The 21,257-nt window shown below is 41.9% G+C and overlaps 1 protein-coding gene across 3 annotated transcripts in view; it reads right to left on the minus strand.

Annotated features, from left to right (window-relative positions):
- PIK3CB (phosphatidylinositol-4,5-bisphosphate 3-kinase catalytic subunit beta) overlaps positions 1-21,257 on the minus strand; it is a 123,362-nt gene that overhangs the window by 88,590 nt on the left and 13,515 nt on the right. The window lies entirely within an intron of this gene.

Genomic DNA, 21,257 nt, shown 5'->3' on the forward strand with positions numbered 1-21,257 from the left:
TTTGGTGTGTGAACACAGCCTTAAGAGACAGGCAGGAAAGAAGATCGACAGGCTGTTGGGTGGTAAATAAGATGTCATTTCCCTCTTAGAAGACATAAAACAATCTTTCAAGTTTTTATAAACTCTAATACTTTATGTACTCAAAAAAAATCTAATTAATTATTAAAATTCTATTAAGTATTAAGCATGCTTCAAGTAAACTAGAGGGAATTTATTCAACATTCAAAGCAAATAGCTTGTGAGTAAGAAATAGATACTCTGATTATACTGATACGATCCATCCAGATGACAATGCAAGGCCTGTTTACTAGAACATTGCCATTCTGCACATACAAATCATATGGTAATATATGTAACACATACTCTGAGCAAGACTCATAGCATAGCAGCTGCACTAGGGCCCAACAACAAAGGGGGATAATCGAATATTCGAACGAAAACGCAGTAAAAATTCGATTCGCCCTCCCACTCCCCAAGCACTAGGAATAGGCAGGACTTTGAAAAAAAAAAGCTTTAACTGTGATTGGCTGGCTAAACTATGTCACCTCCTGAGTATATGAATAGGGAATTTCAGATTTGTGTCACTTGCTGGTTGGAACTAGAGAGGGAGAGACTGTATACCAGGGAGAATTAGCTTTTAGGTGAAGTTAGGTAGGAAGGGACCCCCAAAAGCCCTTGTTAGGGCTAAAAGTATAGAAAGCAGAGATTTAGAAGCTGTTTTGAGACAGTGTGTTCAGGGTCCTAGTAGACGAAGCAATTTTGACGACGATTTAGACGAAAGGATTACAAACAAGATTGTTTATTGTTAACCTGAAATCGTTCACTATATTACACAGAACAATAGTTGTTAGTTCCAATCGTTATTGCGAACGTTTCTACGATTGTTTACTACATCTCATCCCAGCCAAACAATGAACAATGTGCAATTACACTGAACGATTAGTGAACAAATGCGGAACTTGAGCGAACGAATGTGGAATTACAGCAAACGATTAGCGAACAATAGTTATCAAACAATAATTGTCCCATGTAATAGGGCCCTTGGGTAGGAAGGGACCCCCAAACGTTATATGCACCCAGGCATGCTTCCCCTGCTGTCCCAGATGCATTCCAGAGGTGTTGGCATCACTTCCTGAGGTGTCATTGTGGACTTGGTGACCTCCAAGCGGTCGAAAATTGATTTCAAATTCCCGAGTATGGTATGACATCACTGTATTATTAGTGCGCTGTAACAGAGAATAAGTAGCAGCCAGAGTGTCCTGCCAGGACCAGACAGAACCAGTCAACCTTCTATGGATGGAGGTGAGGGTAATAGTCGTCTCAGAACCGCATGTAAACCACATGGACCATGTAGTGAAAATGAAAAAAAAAAAAAAATGCCGCAATAAAGTTTTTTATTTTCACTTTATGGCCCAGTGGCATGTGTGTCTGATGGTATTCAACAGCAGCGATTGAGAACAGGAAATGTAAAGATTGCAAGAGTTATAGCAAGTATTATCTCAGTAATAAATAAATAATTGAATTCACCGCATACACCTGCCAGAAAGAAGAGGGAGAAGATATGATATTTACCTAGAGGCTGTGTGTGTGGATAACCTCACTGTGTAACAGATCTGTGAACCATAGAGGGTCTAGTTATACATCGGGTGTTGGTGTTACCATGAATCCCGACCACAGTACTATTGCAGAACTGCTTACTAACTTTGTACAACTGCAGTTTATGTGACATTCACTATCTGCTACATTGTATCGACTTATACTCTACTATTACACATTGTGTAGAAAAACACCCTCTTTGGTTCACAGGTCTGTTACACAGTGAGGTTATCCACACACACAGCCTCTAGGTAGATATCATTTCTTCTCCCTCTTCTTTCTGGCAAGTGCATGCGCTGAATTCAATTATTTCGATAAATATTAAATCTCACTCCAATCTTGCTTTCACAGCACAGACTACTCAGTACTGCTCTATAATGTCCTCCAAGCTGGCACTGCTTCTGAGAGTGTGCCATAAAAATACAGGGGAGCAGTGTATGGAAAACATCATAGATGATGGGCTCCACCCAGTAGAGATGAAAAATGACACATACAATACAAATTATATAATAGCCAGACATAGTGCTACTAATCTTGCGCACACACACAACAGCTTATCTTGAAGAGGTACCTAAAATGACAACATGGTGGCAACAGGATTCATGATTTGCTCCCCTGCTCACAATTAAAAATATATTAATTAATTAATTAATTAAAAAATAAATAAATGACGCAAATAAATAAACCCCAGCATAAGGATCCAATCACTGAGAGAAATTTCCCAGGACTGGATCCAGCTTTTCCAGGCACCCTGGGTGGAGCGGCACAGAAGCAGGCTGATAAGCCAACTGCCTAGCTAACAAAGCACTACTGTAAATTCACTCATCTCTAGCAGAAACCTTTCTACACCTCTGCATCTCTATCTATCCACTTCCACAGCCAATATCATTTGGTCGCCAAGCACAGACATATCCTACTAAGTCTTTACAGCTGAAATAGAGAACTCAGTAGGATATAAAAAAAAATCCCCCTATGCTCTGATCAGATTCCAAGGACATCCATAAAGAGTGACAATACTGTTAGTCATAGTACAGTAAAGGACGCCTGGTCCCCACATAGGCACTCGGCAGTAAACACGCTGCCATCCATGAAAGTTAATGGATATATTCAGAGGAGAATTTCACGCCTCACAGTTAGCTGCAATAACAACGGATGAGACATTACAACCAGATGAAAGATGTATTTTCTTCTGGATGACACCGAATACCATTCATATAACTCATCCACGTTACTGCCCCAACAAGCGTAATATAGATAAACAGATCACAAAAAATAACTATATGGAATGATCAGAGCATACAATATACATACATACAATATGTAAATATTCTTGTGCAAAAATAAAAAATAGCAAATCTCATCCACTTGCCCAATACTGTCATCTGCGGTGGAGTCTGGTGTGGACTACTCCTTAGAGGTCCGGCTACACGCAGTTCAATGTCTGCTGTTACTTAACAATACGAATGATAAATCATGCGATCTGTATGACAGCGGCTGAGTAATGTTGTCGCTTTTATTATAGTGTGACTGGTAAATAGTCGTCTGTTGCTGTCATATAAACAAAGTTATAAGGAACAATTAAGGACATGATGTCCAGGCACTAGCGCAGTCTACCCTAGCACTAACATCACAAACCGATTCATCCTAAACCTGTTCGCCCCATATTTTTAGTCTAGGTCCATTCACTTCAGTGGAAGTGAGCAGCAATACCACAAGTAAACTGTGGACAAGAATGGCGCTGTTTCTAAAAGAAAGCAACCATATTTTTCTAATACTGGATAACCCCTTTAAGATATGATTTTTTTTAATTACCATTAACATAATAGTAAAAAGTTTATATATTTCGTTGCTCTTCTGCATATGCTTTATCTGTACCATTCAGATGTTAATAGGACTTGACTGCTTTCTTCCAAAAATAGCAATACACCTGTCCTCAGGTTGTGTTTGATTTAGAATAACATGGCCACTGTCTTCCAGAAACAGTACCACCCTTGGTTTTGCAGCTCAGTTCCACTGAAATGAATGGAGCTGAATTGTAATACCACACACAACCTGAGGACAGGAGTGGCGCTGTTGTAAGAAAGTAGCTATGCTTTTTCTAATCTTGGATAACTCCTTTAATGTTGTGGTACAATTTGTGCTAGAATTCTGCTCCAGTCTGCTTAGTAAAACTCCAGTAGATCTTGCTCTCCAGCATGTATTATCCATCGTAATACACAAGTTTATGCTGGAAGGCTGCACCTTCCAATGCTGTACACTGCAATATTTGGGCAAGACCAGGCAGTATTGGGAGGGAATAAAAAAAAACAGCCCCATTAGTCACTGTAGTGTATACTATATAGTATATAAACAACTAGTACAATCTACGCGCTGTATGAGAGAAGTGAGCAGACAATACGTCACACCATATACCTATTTTAAGGGGTTGTTCAGTAAAAAAAAAAAAATTAACTGGGGCCAAAAAGTGCCAGACATTTGTAATTTACTTCTATTAAAAAAAATCTCAAGTCTTCCAGTGCTTATCAGCTGCTGTATGTCCTGCAGGAAGTGCTGTATTCTTTCCAGTCTGAAGAACAGGAGAGGTTTTCTATTCTATGGGGTTTTGTTACTGCTCTGGACATTTTCTGACATGGACAGAGGTGGCAGCTGGAAGCACAAATCTCTGGCACTTGCTGGGAACAGTTGATTTGAAAGGGGTTTTTTGTGAACTACCCCTTTAAGACTGAAATGTGTCAAATAATTCCTTCCATAAAGAAATCAGCTAGGGGTCTAGATCCTAGAACACCTATTATCACCTAGATATCACCATAAAGGGACAGAAGACCATATCATACAATGACAGATCAGGTCTATCAGTGCATATGGTGGTCTGGCATAAGTCCATTGCAGGTTAAGTAAAGGGGTACTCTGGAGAAGAAGATTTTTTTTTTTAAATCAACTGGTGTCAGAAAGTTATTTGTAAATTATGTCTATTAAAAATCCAGTACTTATCAGCTACTGTATGTCCTGCAGGAAGTGATGTATTCTTTCCAGTCTTACACAGCACTCTCTGCTGCCACCTCTGTCCATGTCAGGTACTCTCCGGAACAGTAGCAAATCTGCACAGAAAACTTCTCCTGGTCTGGACAGTTCCTGAAATGGACAGGGGTGGCAGCAGAGAGCACTGTGTCAGACTGGTAACAATAAACCACTTCCTGCAGGGCATACAGCAGCTAATAAGTACTGGAAGGCTTTAGATGTTTAAATAGAAGTAAATTACAAATCTTTCTGACACCAGTAGATTAAAAAAAAATCTCAGGAGTACTCCTTTAAAGATGCATCCAGTAGAATCAAGAATGTATCAGTATGGAGTTTCTTATTTCTTGTTGGCATCTTGATGAAATACTGGGCAATAAAAGTCTCCACTATGCAGCTGTGTTTGTTTAGAAGGATCAGGACATATGCGCCGTTATAAATTACAGGGAAAAAAATCTAAACAAATAAAAAATAGCGAAGAAAATCCACTTGCAGGCCTGAACATCTGCTTGGAGAAGAAAGGGTGAATGACAAGCCTTGATGGCAGGTGCCAGGCACTTTGCATGGTGCTGAATCTGTGCCACCCTGTCCTCTTGCCAGCCTGCTGCAGTAATAGACAATGCAGTGAATAGATAGATTCTCTTTACATGCTTCTCTCGTGCAGGGGATCTGACCCACAAATTCTTACAGAGAATAGCAGCAGATTCCTCGGCTTCATGGAAAGCAGCGCAGTGGTCGCATTACTTCTGCCGCACAACACAATGGCGCCAAAGCTTATATGTGCAAAATAATGTATGGAGATCATGGACATTGTACTAATCTGAAGCCTTCTGCATATTTAGGTTAGAGGTCATGTGACTGGTTTTGTTGGGACACAGATAAGGTCAGATTCACACCATGTTTGTGGCATCTGTCTAGATATCTGCAAACCTATTCATAGACCCCAGTCACCAGACAGAGAGCACAGATGTTACATTTTAGCCAATTCTCTGGAGGTTATGGTCCATTCCAACAATGTATACCTATAATCAGTATACAGTAGGTAAAAAGGGTGTAGGGTGTACCAAAGGTCTACAGATCTCCGGCTACTCAGCAGGAGATTACATCCACTATGTATGCGCATAGCCTTAACAGTGATGTGTAGGAGGTACAGTCACAGCCAGGGGTCTTCAGCACAGGAATGTAATGTTATTAAAAGGAGTGACCAGAAGGGTCATGCTTTCTTTCTTCTACAAATTGCACTCCTATCAGGAATAACCCCTGTCCGCATGGCTTAAAAGGAACTATGGACGTCATAGAGGGTAGCTTAGTTTTCTGATCAGGTGTGGCGAACGGGATAGGTGAAGTAGTCAGAGCAGCTGAGTGGAGTAGTCAGAGAAGCTGAGTGGAGTAGTCTGTTGGACACAGTCTATCAGGATGTAAAGTGTGGCTTTGTCACTGACTGACCCTGTAGATTCCACCTGTGGACCCTCTTTTGTCAATGGGGGGTGGGTCTGCAAAATAAAGTCTTTCATTCTCTCTTTAGGATCAGGAACAGGAGGATTTGCCCTCTCAGCCTGGACTGGAGGCAGTCTTGAGTAAAGTCTGCAATGTGCCATAATCATCACAGTATCTGTCTTAAGGCCCTATTACATGGAACGATTATCGTCCGTATCGTCATGAACGATGTCGGCTGATCGTTGTAGTCATTTGTCTTTCAACGTGTTTAAAGGCAAACGACTAATATAGCAACGATCTGCTGCCGCCGCTCCGTGGGGTAGGAGTGTCGGCAGCAGACCGCTGCTATCTGCTATGGGCTGCCCGGACGATCAAGCGATCACCCGGGCAGCCCCCCCCCCCCCCCCCCACACACACACACCTTTCCATGACCCCCCGGCTCTCACCCGCTCACTGTCGCCGTGTGTAATAGCAGCGGCAGCAAACAGGGAATGAGGAGCTGACAGCACTCGCTTGCTCCTCACAGTCACCCTGTGTAATAGGGGCTTTACGTGAAGCGAGCAACTGCAACAAGATTTAAGCTTTGGTGGCATACAAATCTTGGTTGGCTTGCTTGCATCAGGTTTTAACTGGGAACTGAAACTAACTAAGCCTAAACCTTTTCACCTGGCCAAGTAAACTTAAGCAGATGTTCACACTACTGTTGTCAGACTGACTAGAATAATCCTGCCCTTCAGAGGGAGAGGGTTGGACTTTGGTTCTAACCCAGAAAATGGGTTTAACTCCTTCCTCAGGAGTCTCAGGTACAAGTTCCTGTTGGAAAGGTCATGTGACCAAACTTCCATATATCATGTGACCAAACTTCCATATATCATTGACATGTTACCCAGTAGGAGTGGCAGTAACTAACAGTGTTAACCCTTGTATATCTATAATACCTGAGTGTATGCAGTATTAGCAAAAAACATATAAAATAACAATACCCAGGCACTGTTTAGACACTTTGAGAGAGATCCCTTAGCCACACAACAACTTTAAATAGTTGGGTTACTGGCACCAGGACACTGCAAAGGACTGTCTTCAATAAGCCAGAGCAGCCAGGTGGACCAGCGTATCACATGAATTCAGTTGAAAGTTAGAGGAAACACTGGCTTCAAATATTAGAAATTATGTTCTTCAGGCATAGTGTTAGCTGTCTGTTAAGTCTCCAATTCAACACATCTAAACCAAAACTTGGTGCATCACCATTTTACCTTAAGGACTGCAACAAAACTGAAATTCTGCATGATTTGGTGCAAATCTGTTTTGCAGGCTTCTGTACAGATCGCATGCAGATATGCTGTGGAAATCTCCGGCAGTAAATACGATCTGTACCTGTAAGAATATAATAGTGACGGACGGAGCACTCTGAAAAGTGAACAGTATCAAATGTCTCTGTTTGTTCTTGTCCAAGACCACAAAAATAAACCTCAGACCTTCAGATGCAAGATATAAAGCTCTAAAAGAAGTAATCCAAATGTTTAGATTACTACGTTGTTTCCTGTTTGTGGCCATGAGAAACGGCAATGCAAGTCCGAAAGAAAACTCATGGGAAAAAAATGTAAAAAGTTCAGAGTAAAGTTGGCCACACAAGCAATACCTCTTAGTCAATTGGATCCAACTAAATAAGGTTAAAACAGCTACAACCACCTTTTTATGGCATCAATAAGTTCTAAAGTATTTTTCAGTAAATAGCATAACAGGCAGTAAAAAGTAAAATACATAACAAGCAATCTAAACAATAGGAAAAGGGGAAAAAAAAGGGGGGGGGTGAGTCCTTGCAATCTAAACAGAATGGGAAGAGTGACAGATTTATTGTTCTGACCAGGTGACCGGACTCTGTAGGTGTGTAGGAAATATGAGACATAGGTAATTGGCCATGAGTCCATTGGTTCACGCAGAGGATAGTTTTAGTTATGTAGGGGATGGATCACTCAGTGTAATCATATGGATAGGATATGCCATCACTTTATGATAAGTAATGACATCTCCACGATAGTAAGGGCACTTCTCAGTTTTCTTCCTGCCCAGTGGCCCTCGGCCCCCCCAGATGTGCCAGAAATGGCAGCGAGACCCCATTCAAATGAATAGAACTAGCTGCAGCTCCCTGCACAGTGGTGTCTTTATTCATACAGTCAGTCAGGTTTCCCAAGAGTCGGACCCCTATAGGTCATAATGTGATATCCTAGCGATTTGCCGTTGTATTATTCTATTGAAAAAATATATTTTTTTTTTCCCTTGATAAAATGGTGCTGATGGTAGCAGGAAAATCTCGTAATTTCCATTGCTTCAATTACTATTGGCATCATCAAATTTAGATTTATCCCCTTTTTGCATTAAGAAGAGCGTCCCAGTTGTCCATGGGCTATGTGTTGTATTGCAGTTCAATCCCTTTAAAACATGGATGGGGAGCCTATGTCCCTCCAGCTGTTTCAAAACTACAATTCCCATCATGCCTGGACAGCCAAAGCTAAAGCTTTGGCTGTCCAGGCATCTTGGGAATTGTAGTTTTGCAACAGCTGGAGGGCCGAAGGTTCCCCACCCCTGCTTTAGAAGCTGAATATCTATTATCTTACCAAACACTTGCCTACAGTCCCAATGGGGCTGAACTACAACACTACATACAGGCCATGGGCAAATATATCTGAATATGCTTATTTGTTAGTCTGCAGGAAAAGTTAAAACTACAGTTTCCATAATGTTTTTTTCACTCAACAACTAAAACTTTAGCCACGTACCTTTAACTGGTGACTTATATTGCAGGTATAACATTCTAAGTCTCCTACAGATAGTTACAGAGCCCATATCTCCGCATATAATATACAGTATGGCACAAGTATAATGCATTCCCAATATAGACCATCTGGATCATTTATGAAGTAGGTGGTGGACATATGTCAGTGTAACACTTCAGTGGAAGGCCTGAGGATGTTCCCCGCCATCACTTCATTCCTCCCTATTCATGTGCAAACAAAGCCCCTTCCAGGGAAAGGTCATCTGCTGACAATAGATGCCATCAATACATGGAAGTCATATATCTTATGTCAGAGTTACTTTATGGGGTTACTCACACAGGTGGACAAAAATGTACATGTAGTTTAAAACTACAACATGCAATACTGCCATGGATTTTATTATAGAGTGAAGTCTATGGGCAGTCTATAAATGTGTGCGCCAATGTTATAGGATGAGTGTATTGCTTTAGTACTTCAAATGTAAGTTACTGGTGAATCCATCATAGATATGTAATACGGATGTGATATGATCCATGATAATATATATATATATATATATATATATATATATATATGGTCTACTTTTGCAAATGATCTTGGCTAATCCATTCTTCTAATGATCTCGATCCGTTTGTGTTCTCAGTTTTCCTTTGTAAAACCTAGGCACATCCTTTTTCCCACATACAGCAGCAGGAGGAGGTCATAGGAAAGTATGCTGTGGTTATAAACCAATAGGGAAATTCCTGGATATTCTAATAATTGCATTGCAAGATATTTCAAATTGCTGAACATGGGGACTAAAAATCTACCTTATAAGCTATAAAAACTTCCATATCCTGTTATCTTAGCCCCGAGACTGTCCCAAAACAGAACAAATGACCAAATGTATTATAAGTATCATAATATCCAGGGAATCATTCTGCAATCAGACTGTACATATAACACTATATTAAAGGGGTACTCTGGTCAAAATATTTTTCTTTCACATTAACTGGTTTCAGAAAGTTATATAGATTTGTAGTTTACTTCTATTAAAAAATCTCAAGTCTTCTAGTACTTTTCAGCTGCTGTATGTCCTGCAGAAAATAGTATTTTCTTTCCAGTCTTACACAGTGCTCTCTGCTGACATCTCTGTCCGAGAACGAACTGTCCAGAGCAGCAGCAAATCCTCATAGAAAACATCTCCTGCTCTGGATAGAGATGTCAGCAGAGAGCACTGTGTCAGACTGAAAAAAAGAAAACACCACTTCCTGCAGGACATACAGCAGCTGATAAGTACTGGAAGACCTGAGATTTTTAAATAGAAGTAAATTACAAATCTATATAACCTTCTGAAACCAGTTAATTTGAAAGAAAAGATTTTTGCTGGCGTACCCCTTTAATTACAATGACCAATGAATACACCATTACATCCTATGTCATGGTGCCCAGTGTAAACTCTGGGAAAATCAATCTATATCCCCAATGTTCGCAACTGTATATATTATCCATTATTAAAAAAAATAAAAATAAAAGTAGCTTTTTTCTAGGAAATTCCCTGTATTAGAAAGCGGGGTTGACTACACTTTTAATATAGTAAGAAAAAAAGGTGTGCTGACACATGTGAGAGCCCAAAGGGCCCTCCTTTCACCTACATCAGACCCCTTACGGACTATGGAATCGTTTGGTGAACAGACACCACAGACCTGGTGTGAACACAGCTGTAATATTTAAAAGATGACGTCACCAGCAGCGCACTTCACGGACGTGGACGTGTCTTGAACATAGTCAGTCTGATTTGTTGGCAAGGACTACATATCCAATGGTGGAATCACAATCTGCAAGGATCATAAAACTGATAGATGCAAATGCTTTACTCTTCACCCCAGAGGTTTAACCACAATACACTTTATGACCTCTCAATCAAACACGCCATAAAAATCAGTCAGTAAAGATTCCAGAGCCAGAGAGGAGCGCCAAAGGTTTCCAGGACTACAACCGAAATCAGTGGGGAACAACTATGCACCCACAGTGACACAGCATGGGGTATGGGGGGGGCAAGCATTGGTTGAGCTTAAAGGGATAATGTAACACAACGCATCAAATTGTGTAGGCTTTAGTAAGGCTGGATTCACACTACGGGTTTTTTTTCATCCGTTTGTTGTTGTTTTTTTTGCAAAAAAGGATAAAAAAAACAGATGCATTTGTGTGCATCCATTTTGATCCATTTTTCCATTGACTTCCAAAAGGATCAAAATACTTGTTTTTTTTTCTACGTCACAAAAACGTAGTTGACCCCATTTTTGTGTTCTTTAAAAAAAACTGATGCGTTTTGATCTGTTTTTTTTGTTTTGTTTTTTTATAATAGAAAAAAAAATTGAACTGGGTGCACACAAAGGCATCTGTGCTTTTGCAAAAACGGATGAAAACAAAACGTAATGTGAACCCGGCCTAAAGATTTTTATTGCAGTGTGTGAACATAAAGTTATAAGTTTTGTGTGATGCCTTTGTATAGAAACACATTGTCTTGCAACAGCAACAAAGCAAATGTAGTTATTCCGATGCATTGTGCACCACTTCTATGCAAAGGGCCATTACACGAGCATAGGAATTGCAGCAATACATAAAGAAATGTGTGTAGATAGGTACATAAACAGCAAGAAATAGAGGCTGAGACACAAATACATAGGTCTTATGCCCTTCTTCTTCTTCATCTGAATAGGGACAGCCTATTAATCCATAGCCTTGTACTTTGCCACGTAGCCAGCTAGTTATTACCTTTGATCCAGTGGTATTATGACAACATTAAGGGCTTGTGCTATCCTGATGGCAGACAAAGTATGACAGGCAGACAGATCCGCACAATAAAAGTCACTAGGTCAGTGTGGCTGTGTGCTGGGAGCAGCAGGCAGAGCAGGTGGCATCGCCCACAAAGGTCAATAGAGGGAGAAGCTATTTAAAAGCTATGCTGTCTATTCAGCTGCTGGAATGGAGAAGTGAAGACCATAGCAACAATCCCTCACATCATGTCCTATATACACATCTACAGCCACCAGTTAGGCCAGAAAAGTAATGAGCTAGTATTATGCAACTAGAATTCATAGTGTAATACTTCACAGCATCACTTGCCATATGATGACAACCACTATCTATTATATTATATATGTCTATAACATGCCCATATGCCATGGGCCGTTAATAATACTAATATCTTTTAAAGGGAACCTGTCACCTACACAATGCACTCTATGATATAGAGCAGGAAGAGCTGAGCAGATTGATATATATCTTTGTGGGAAAAGATTCAGTGTAACTTGTAACATGTTGATTGAAATCCCTGATCATTCTGTGGTAAGGAGTCCAGTGGGCGGTGTCAATCAATGGACTGGACTCTTTAGCATGGAAACATCAGAGATTTCAATCAATAAATTACAAGTTATATGGCATTTTTTTCCCATAAAGATATATATCAATCCGCTCGTCTCCATCTGCTCTATAAGAGGATGCTAATCACTTAGGTAGCATTTTCATGGTGATGGGTTGAGATGAGCGAACTGCTCGGACTTTTGGTCCGAAAGTAGTTCGCTCTCTCATCATGCCTTTGATCCCGGCCGCATAATTGCCCTCACAGGAATATGCGGCCAGGATATTCCAGGGAATCGCTGTTGAATTCCCTGGAATATCCTGGCCGCATATTCGCGGGAGCGCAAGTATGCGGCCAGGATCAAAGACATGATGAGAGAGCGCCGATGCCGTCGGACCAAAAGTCTGACGGTCCGCTCATCTCTAGTGATGGGTTCCCTTTAATGAGGCAGAGAGTCTTTTGGACCCTATCAGACACCGAGCACCCAGCGAGACTATACTGGTGCAACTCCTATACCTACTGAAATCAGCTGTTACTGCACTTCTGGTGGCAAAATCTATCAGTCCCTTGCCAAAAAGTGTCCCTGGAAGGGCTTGGCACCACGGACTGACTGACTGCCAGAAGGACCACTGTACGTTCTCTTCAGAGGATTTGGAGAGTGATATCCAATACCCCTTCCATGCCACTGTTCAGACTACTCTTATAAGTAGTGTCACTCATGACAGTGGAGTTTAAAACTGAATCCCATAATACAGGTTCTAGGTTTGAATTATTGTACTTAGCAACAGATAGGCCCATTAAACTCAGAACAATAAGAGGAGTAAAAAGGTTGCACATAAAGGGGGAGATTTATCAAAGGGTGTAAAATTTTGACTGGTGCAAACTGCCCACAGCAACCAATCACAGCTCAGCTTTCCTTTCAGCACTGCCTAAAGCTGAGCTGTGATTGGTTGCTGTGGGTAGTTTGAACCAGTCTAAATTTTACACCCTTTGATAAATCTCCCCCAAAATGTATAAAAGGGGGGAGAAAAGCAATGTTTTTCTGCTCTGCTTTTACTAAACTGATTCAGGGCGATGCGTTTCGACATCAGTCTGGATGTCATAGACTGCCTGTAGCTGTAAATGTATCTGTAACAACCATCTACATTACTGGTAATGACGGAGGCCACGAAATGTACAACATAACTACCAAACAACACAGATCATAAAACCATTAGTGTGAAGGAAAAACTACATTAAAAAGGGAGTATTCCAGCAAGATCTCCGGATTAGTAGAATCATAGAGGTGAGGCTTGAATCTAGAAGGCACTTATGCCTAAGATTGGAAAAACCCTAAAGGGGGATTTTCTGTCATCCATAGGCGATGCTATCATTATCTGACTGGCAAGGTCGCAACACCTGGCAGTCCCTGCCAATCTGCTGTTTGTCAGAGCCTCAACATTGGCACATATACAATCAATGGGCAAAAACAGATGGCTCTTCATTGTGTTGTGGTAGCATCTAGTTACTGTAGTGCAGCTGCCATTTAAGTGAATAGTAACCCAGTACCACCACTACACAACAAACAAGGCTTCCAGCCGTACACAGTTTATACGCCAGAGAAGCACCACTACAAAACGAACACTTATGACCACACAAATGCAAAAAATGGGATACCAAGACACCCCCAGATGAATATATGTAGTATAGTGATGTTGCCATCATACAATGTTCCCCCCCACACACATGGAATAAAAGTCAATAAGTATATATACAGTTAAAGTGCAAGTGCTCAAACCATGTATCAGGGCTCAAATGGTTAATACAACCAATAGGCAGTAACGTGAAGGGGGGAATATATAAAAGTACATAAAGTATGCAGCATCACAAGGACGGGGGGGGGGGGGGGGGGGCTGACAGTAAGGCACCAGTACGCCTATCACACATCCCCTGCCACAAACCTGTAAACCAGCAGTGGAGGGTCTCGGGTCCACAACCCAATGCACGTTTTGCTACAATAGCTTCTTCCGGGGTTAAAGGAACCTAAGAATTTCTCAGGAAAGAAGACTGATTTCTGCACACTGTGGACTTCTGCTAGCCTTCTCCCCTTAGGGCAGGCTCTCCAGCTGTTTCAAAACTACAATTCCCATCATGTCTGGTCAACCAAAGCTTTAGAGTCCTATTAAGGTGGGTTTACACGAAACGATAATTGGCCCGATCGTACGATTAACGATGTCGGAGTAACGATTTTTTTTTCATAATGATCAGCGTTTAGATGGTACATTATATCGTACGGAAAATCGTTTTGCGATCGTTTGCGATCGCTTAAGCCTATCTCACACATTGGTTAAATCGGGGAACGACTGTTTACACGGAACGATCTGCAAATTTTTTGTGAACGACGATTTTAGAACATGTTGAAAGATCAAAATGAACAATTTCTCGTTCATCGTTTGATCGTTCTCTGCGTTTACAAGTACGATTATCGTTCGAATTCGATTGTTATCGCGCAAATTCACACGATAATCGTTAATGTAAACGCACCTTTAGACGGGCCGATGAAGGCCCGATCGATATTGTAAATGACCGCCGATCTGCTACATCTGTGCTCGTTTACCGTGCCTATTACATGGCCTGATAATCATTTAGCAAGGGCTGCACGAACATCGCTAGTGATGTCTGTGCGGCCCTTACCCAAACAATTAATACATTACCTGTCCACGTTCCCGGTCTTCCCCTGCCCTCTGTATGCGTCCCAGCACCATGGGCTGCAGCTTCAGAGCGGCCTGTCTGAGCTGACAGGCCACTCAGCCAATCACTGGTCGCGGTTATGATTGGCTGAGTGGCCGGAAAGACAGGGAGCATGGCAGGTAAAGTATTAACTCTTTGGGCAATCGGCAGCTGTTGGCCATGCATCGCTATTACATGATGGCCGTTTCACTAGCTGATCGTTATTTCTATTATACCAAGGAATAATCATAGGATTACTGCTCCGTGTAATAGGGCCCTTAGACTTAGGAACTCCAGGCTACTCTAGAGGGAAATGTGTATGATGAGAGGGTAAACTAGTGGCAGGTTCCTGTATAGGCCTGAGCTGTCATTCATTCAGATTTCTAAAGAAAGGCAACACTTGGTGACAGAATACCGTAATTTCATGGCCATTTTTCCTTCCATTCCCTAAGCCAACCAGTGCCCAAGCCAAAGCTGAAAAACAAATGGAACAGCTGCTTACTCACCCTCTCATTCTTTACAGTATTCATATTTACATTCACTGGGTGAATTATCACTATAAGTGACTGAAATAAAAGTAAGGTTTTACCCCTTTAAATTCCCCAATGACTACTCCTTGTGTGGTCTGCTTTGCCACTTTCCAACCGTCATGAATGTAAGGTCATGTATGTGTTTATGATTATAGTTTGCAGAGAGGAGAAAGTGCATGTCCATGTACAGTATACATACATTTATGTCTCTGGATGCAGTCATCATAACCAGACGGAAAACATCCAGAGTATGCATGGCCGAGTGCAAAACAGAAACACAGTTTATATAACAAAGTTCACTGCTGTGTCAGTGCTTCTGTATCTACTGGAATCCACAATACAGAGCCAAACATGACTGGCACCAGTGGTCGCCATTTAGGAACCTAAACGTTGACATTTCATTGTGGTATTCATAAAGGAAGTGACAACACTGACTAAGGGTGGTATTACACGGGCCGAGCAGGGCCCGATAATACCTGTAAACGAGCGCCGATCTGCTAGATCGTTGCTCGTTTACTGGCTTTATTACACGGTCCGATAATCGTTTGACAAGAGCTGCAAGGACATCGTTACCGATGTCCTTGCAGTCCTTGCTAAACTGGTATACATTACCCATCCACGTTCCAGGGCTGCTCCTGCCGTCCGCTTCTCCCTGGGTCCCGTGCGCGCTCTAGCTTCACAGCGTCCTGTCAGATGGTAGGCCGCTCAGCCAATCACAGGCCGGGACCGCTGCGGCCTGTGATTGGCTGAGCGGCCTATCAGCTGACAGGCCGCTGTGAAGCTAGAGCGCGCACGGGACCCCAGGAGAAGCGGACGGCAGGAGAAGCTGACATCATGACTGGCCTCTCAGCCAATCAGTGACTGGAGCAGCATCCTGTCCCAGTCACTGATTGGCTGAGCAGGCAGTCCATCAGCCGGATTGTGACATGTCAGATCCCAGAGCCTGGCGGGGGTCCCGAGGCCAGTCCTGCCATTCGCCGAAGGCACGGGGAGAGGTAAGTTAGTACTTGTAATCAATTTCCCACCTGCCCCTGTCGGCTGCAGGATTTTATAATCCACCGGACTTCTCCTTTAAATTTATTTATGGCGATGTTCCCCAACCTGTGGCTCTCCACCTGTTGCAAGTATACAATTCTTTTGGCTGCCTGGGCATGATGGGAGTTGTAGTTTTGCAACAGCTGGAGAGCCACATTGATTTATGGCAAAACTGAGTGAACAGAATCAGGTGGCACTCAGATCTTTGCACTGAACCATTCTGCTAATACTAGATCACTCACAAGGCAGATAGGGTATATAAGCATCTAGAAAAGGGTATATAAGCATCTAGAAAAGGGGCAACCTGAGGAAATTGCTGCTAACACAGAAACAACAATATTTATTAAAGGGGTGCTCCAATGAATTTTTTTTTTCTTTTAAATCAACTGGTATAAGAAAGTGTCGGAGGTTTGTAATTTACTTTTATTAAACACTTTCTGATTTTCCAGTACTTATCAGCTGCAGAAAGTGGTGTATTCTTTCCAGTCTGACACAGTGTTCCCTGCTGCCACCTCTGTCCATGTCAGGAACTGTCCAGAGCAGTAGCAAATCCACATAGAAAACCTCTCCTGCGCTCCAGACTGGAAAGAATACACTTCTTTCTGATTTTTTTTTATATAAGTAAATCACAGGTTGATTTAATTTTTTTTTCTTTTTGCTGGAGTACCCCTTAAACTATCATATGCAGGGCAGCACATCACTGTAGAATAGGCTGGCTTTACGAAACCTGTAATACAGCGACATTATCAGACACAATACAACAGGGATATCAAACCACTGGCTCTCCAGCTGTTGCACAACTACAATTCCCATCATGCCTGGAGAGCAAAGCTAAAGCTTTGGCTGTCCAGGCATGATGGGAATTGTAGTTTTGCAACAGCTGGAGGGCCGAAGGTTTCCAACTCTGCAATACAAGATGCAAGTTTCTTCAAGCAGACAAATAATAATGTTGTGATCTCAGTCGTCTCCAGGCTGATGTGGGCACTGGGCGGGGGCCACACTTCACTGGGATTTCTTTCCACAGAACCTGGCAGAGGAAGTAGGAATGTGAGGAATTTGCAGCTTTTCACAATGTTCCCAGATAACATCATTCTGCTGCACAGCTTTGCTCCAGGTAAAATAGCAACAAATTAACTACTGCTCTCCCAATAGGGACTGAAGCTATAGAATTCCCCCATAGAGTCTGCTATGTTGTCATCAGCAGCAGTGTTTGCCAAATGTCTTTATTCTCTTCCTGCCAGAGGAACCAACAAGCTTTGCAACATTCAGGAAGCTGCATACAGGTTATGCACTTGCTGCCCTGCTGATAAATCCATTAGATACAGTTCAGGCTTTAGAATCTTGCTCCAAATCCCAAACTCAAAGCTCAGCAAGGGGTTAAATCCAATCAGAAAATCTCTGCGCCGCTGCACAATAAATAGCAGGCACGCAGCAGCGACAAAGCAGAGCTGACTGTGTAATGAGCTCAACACATTCACATGCTACATAGATGAGACTGCCTGCATGGGCCTGGATGTCACATATCCTATCTGTGGAGCATACCTATACCTCCTCAAAGGTATATAGCATATGTTGTGGACATGGGATTGTCTCATCATAGACAGTGGGATCATATCCTAACCATATGCCACCAATGTCAGATTGCTAGGGGGGGGTCCATCTGCTATAACAGTAGCTATATGGAATGTTTCATCAGAAAATTGCTGAATGTTAACAGTTTTACAGTGAATATATTTTTTGAGAATTTTTGGTGATGTTTTTTTTTTTTTTTTTTGTAATTTTTCCACGATACTATCTATATTTTAAAGTAACTCAGAAATCTTGCAGTTTTTATTCTGGTCACTAAGCTTAATAATAGGCTGACACTTCCTGTACTGTAGAGAAGCTTTCCAGTCAGCTCCAACTTATCATCACAGAAAGAATTACAGTGAAAGGTGACATCACTGAATAGATAACACAGGATTAGGCCATCCACAATAACTAAAGCTCAGAGCCCAGCCTTGCCACTCTATTGAATTGACCTCTGCACAGGTCATAGAGCATGCCTAGAAAATGTTTCCATAGTAGTATATTGAATTTGTTTTATACCATTGTGTCTATGTCTATGGGGACTTTTGTAAAGCTTATGCCTACATCATGTTAAAAGCAGCTCAGGTGATAATCATCATGTAAGAAAATAGAAGCATTAGTAAAGAACTAACCTGTTCTAGTATCTGGCTTTAGTCTAGGTGATACAGTCACTTTAAATGAGAAGTCCAGAAAAATCCAGGGCTGGCAGGAGGGTGCGGAAACATAATAAAGAATCCATACTTACCTATCCCTGTGTCCCCTCAGCATCATTTCACAGGATCACTAACCGCCGCCAGGCACCAGTTTCTCCCAGGTTATGGTGTCTATACGACCCGGTGGGAAGGGCCTGCTCAGCCAGTCAGTGACTGCAGAGGTCTCTGGCTCCAGTCACTGAGTGAGCAATCCTGAGCCAGGTCATGACATTGCAGGATGCTGGCGGGTGTCTGTGGGTGGTGGTGCTGTGCTGCAGGGGGACGAGGATGGGTAAGTATAGATTCTTTTTTATATTCCTGCACTCCTGTCTGCACTGGATAGTTTAGTTTTGGCCGGACTTTTGGTGGCCATTGCCTATACAGCCCCATATCATATAGCTTTGCACAGTATGAAGTCACTTCGACAGAACAGATGGTAATGTGACAAGTCCTGCTAAACTGTCATCTGAGGAAACCTGGACCATGTACAGAGCTTGGGATATACTGAGTTCTCTTATTAAGGTAAACAATATTCAGACGGCATCAAACGCCTAGCCTGTGCTTTGCAGCTGGTGAATATTCTGTGTAAATAAGTGAATAAGGTGACGTTTACCAACCAGCTCAGTATGTTAGGACTTGTTTACACAAGTCTTCTGCTCTGATGAGTTCTGGATGGAATGTACCTGAGAGCTATCTTGCTGCGAGCACAGGACCTGCTGCGTAATTTACTGCGCAAGCTTTACATTACTAAATACATGAGTATCATCATCATCAGCGTTTTATTCATCTGTTCTAACTTTTTACCCCACCAGCATCCACAGCAGACATTGCTCACTAGTGCACGCTTCTCACAAGAACCATCACTAAAAACCAGCGACATTCCTCGCCATGCTCAGCAACTATTTTTTGAACCATTGTTTGTGGATGGTTGGAAATGTGGATGGTAGGCTATGTTCACACTCAGAACGGCCGTTGTTGCCAATTAAAACAACCGCCATTCTAGTCTTAATATAATGGATTGTATTGAATTCTGTGGGAAGAGCAGCCTTTGTTCACACACTGTATTGAACAACGGCCATTGTTTGGCACGGCCGTGGAAATAACTGACATATTAATTATTTTTGGCTGCTTGAGTGTGAACAGCGGCCGTTGTTCACATTCTGTTTACATAATGTGTGAAGGCCGTACATTGCACTAAACTAAATGTGTCCGCAATCCAAATAAAATAATATGATGACATAACCAATGATCAGGAGTCCTGTGAATATGATTTGGCTGCTCCTAGTTTTGTTCCCGCCAGATGTAATAGTCCTTTTACACGAAACGAAATTGGAACGATAATCGTACGTGTAAATGCAGCGAACGATCAAACGACGAGCGATAAATCTTTCATTTTGATCTTTCAACATGTTCTCAAATCATCGTTGATCGTTCGCAAAAAATTTGCAGATCATTCAGTGTAAACAGTCTTTCAACGATTTCACCTATGTGTGAGATAGGCTTAAATGATCGCAAAACGATCGCATAGCCAATTTTCGTTACAATGTATCGTTCCGTCTAAACGCTGATCATTATAAAAAAAACATTGTTCGTTCAAAATCGTTAATCGTGCGATCGGGCGAATTATCGCTCCGTGTAAAAGTACCATTAGGCTTCTAGGAAGTCCCTGTCCTCTATGAAGAGAATCTGCAGTAAACTACAGAATGCTGTAAAGTGCACCTGTATGGAAAGTAACTATAGCAGAGCACTGTGCATAATCATTATTTTACTAAATTATTTTTATTTTCAAATCAGCATGTAAACACCTGTACAAAGAGGCCATTGTCTGCGCTCCTGGCCCCTCATAACAGTGCAGATAGAAGGAGCTTCCTGCTCTGCCTTCATAGCACCTGTAGCCAGTGCAAGACCCAGGGCACAAAGTCACTATCACAGCACTGTGGGTGCTATGGAAATGCACAGTTATTTGCAGCCAGGTGTGCAGAAAATGTTAGCTTCCTACAGGTATTTAGAAGCTGTCTTTAAAAAAAAAAAAGTAAGTAAAAGAAATCTAGAAAAATGATTATTGTGCACAGTTCTGCACTGTAATCATTTTTTATATGACTTTACAGCTAGGAGGGGGAACTTTCAGGCCTCCAGCTGTTGTACAACTACAATTCCCATCATGCCTGGACAGCCAAAGCTAAAACTTTGGCTTGCTAAGCATTATGGGAATTGTAGTTTTGCATCAGCTGGAGGCCTGATATATTATGCTGTGGTATATGTCACCTTACATTTTAGCTACTATCCCAACATATGCAAGTGACTAGAGATTAGCGAACCGGGTTCGGCATTTGATTAACGGTAGCTGCAGAAGTTGGATAAAGCTGTAAGGTTGTCTGGAAAACATGGATACAGCCAATGACTATATCCATGTTTTCCACATAGCCTTAGAGCTTTATCCAAGTTCAGCAGCCACCGCTAATCAAATGCCGAAAGTTCGGGTTCGGATGGACTCGCGCATGCTCGAGGTTCACTCATCTCTATAAGTGACCAATTTGCTGAACATGATGTAAATTAA

Source organism: Dendropsophus ebraccatus, chromosome 6 (assembly GCF_027789765.1).
Source record: "Dendropsophus ebraccatus isolate aDenEbr1 chromosome 6, aDenEbr1.pat, whole genome shotgun sequence".
In the NCBI taxonomy this organism is placed as follows: Eukaryota; Metazoa; Chordata; class Amphibia; order Anura; family Hylidae; genus Dendropsophus; species Dendropsophus ebraccatus.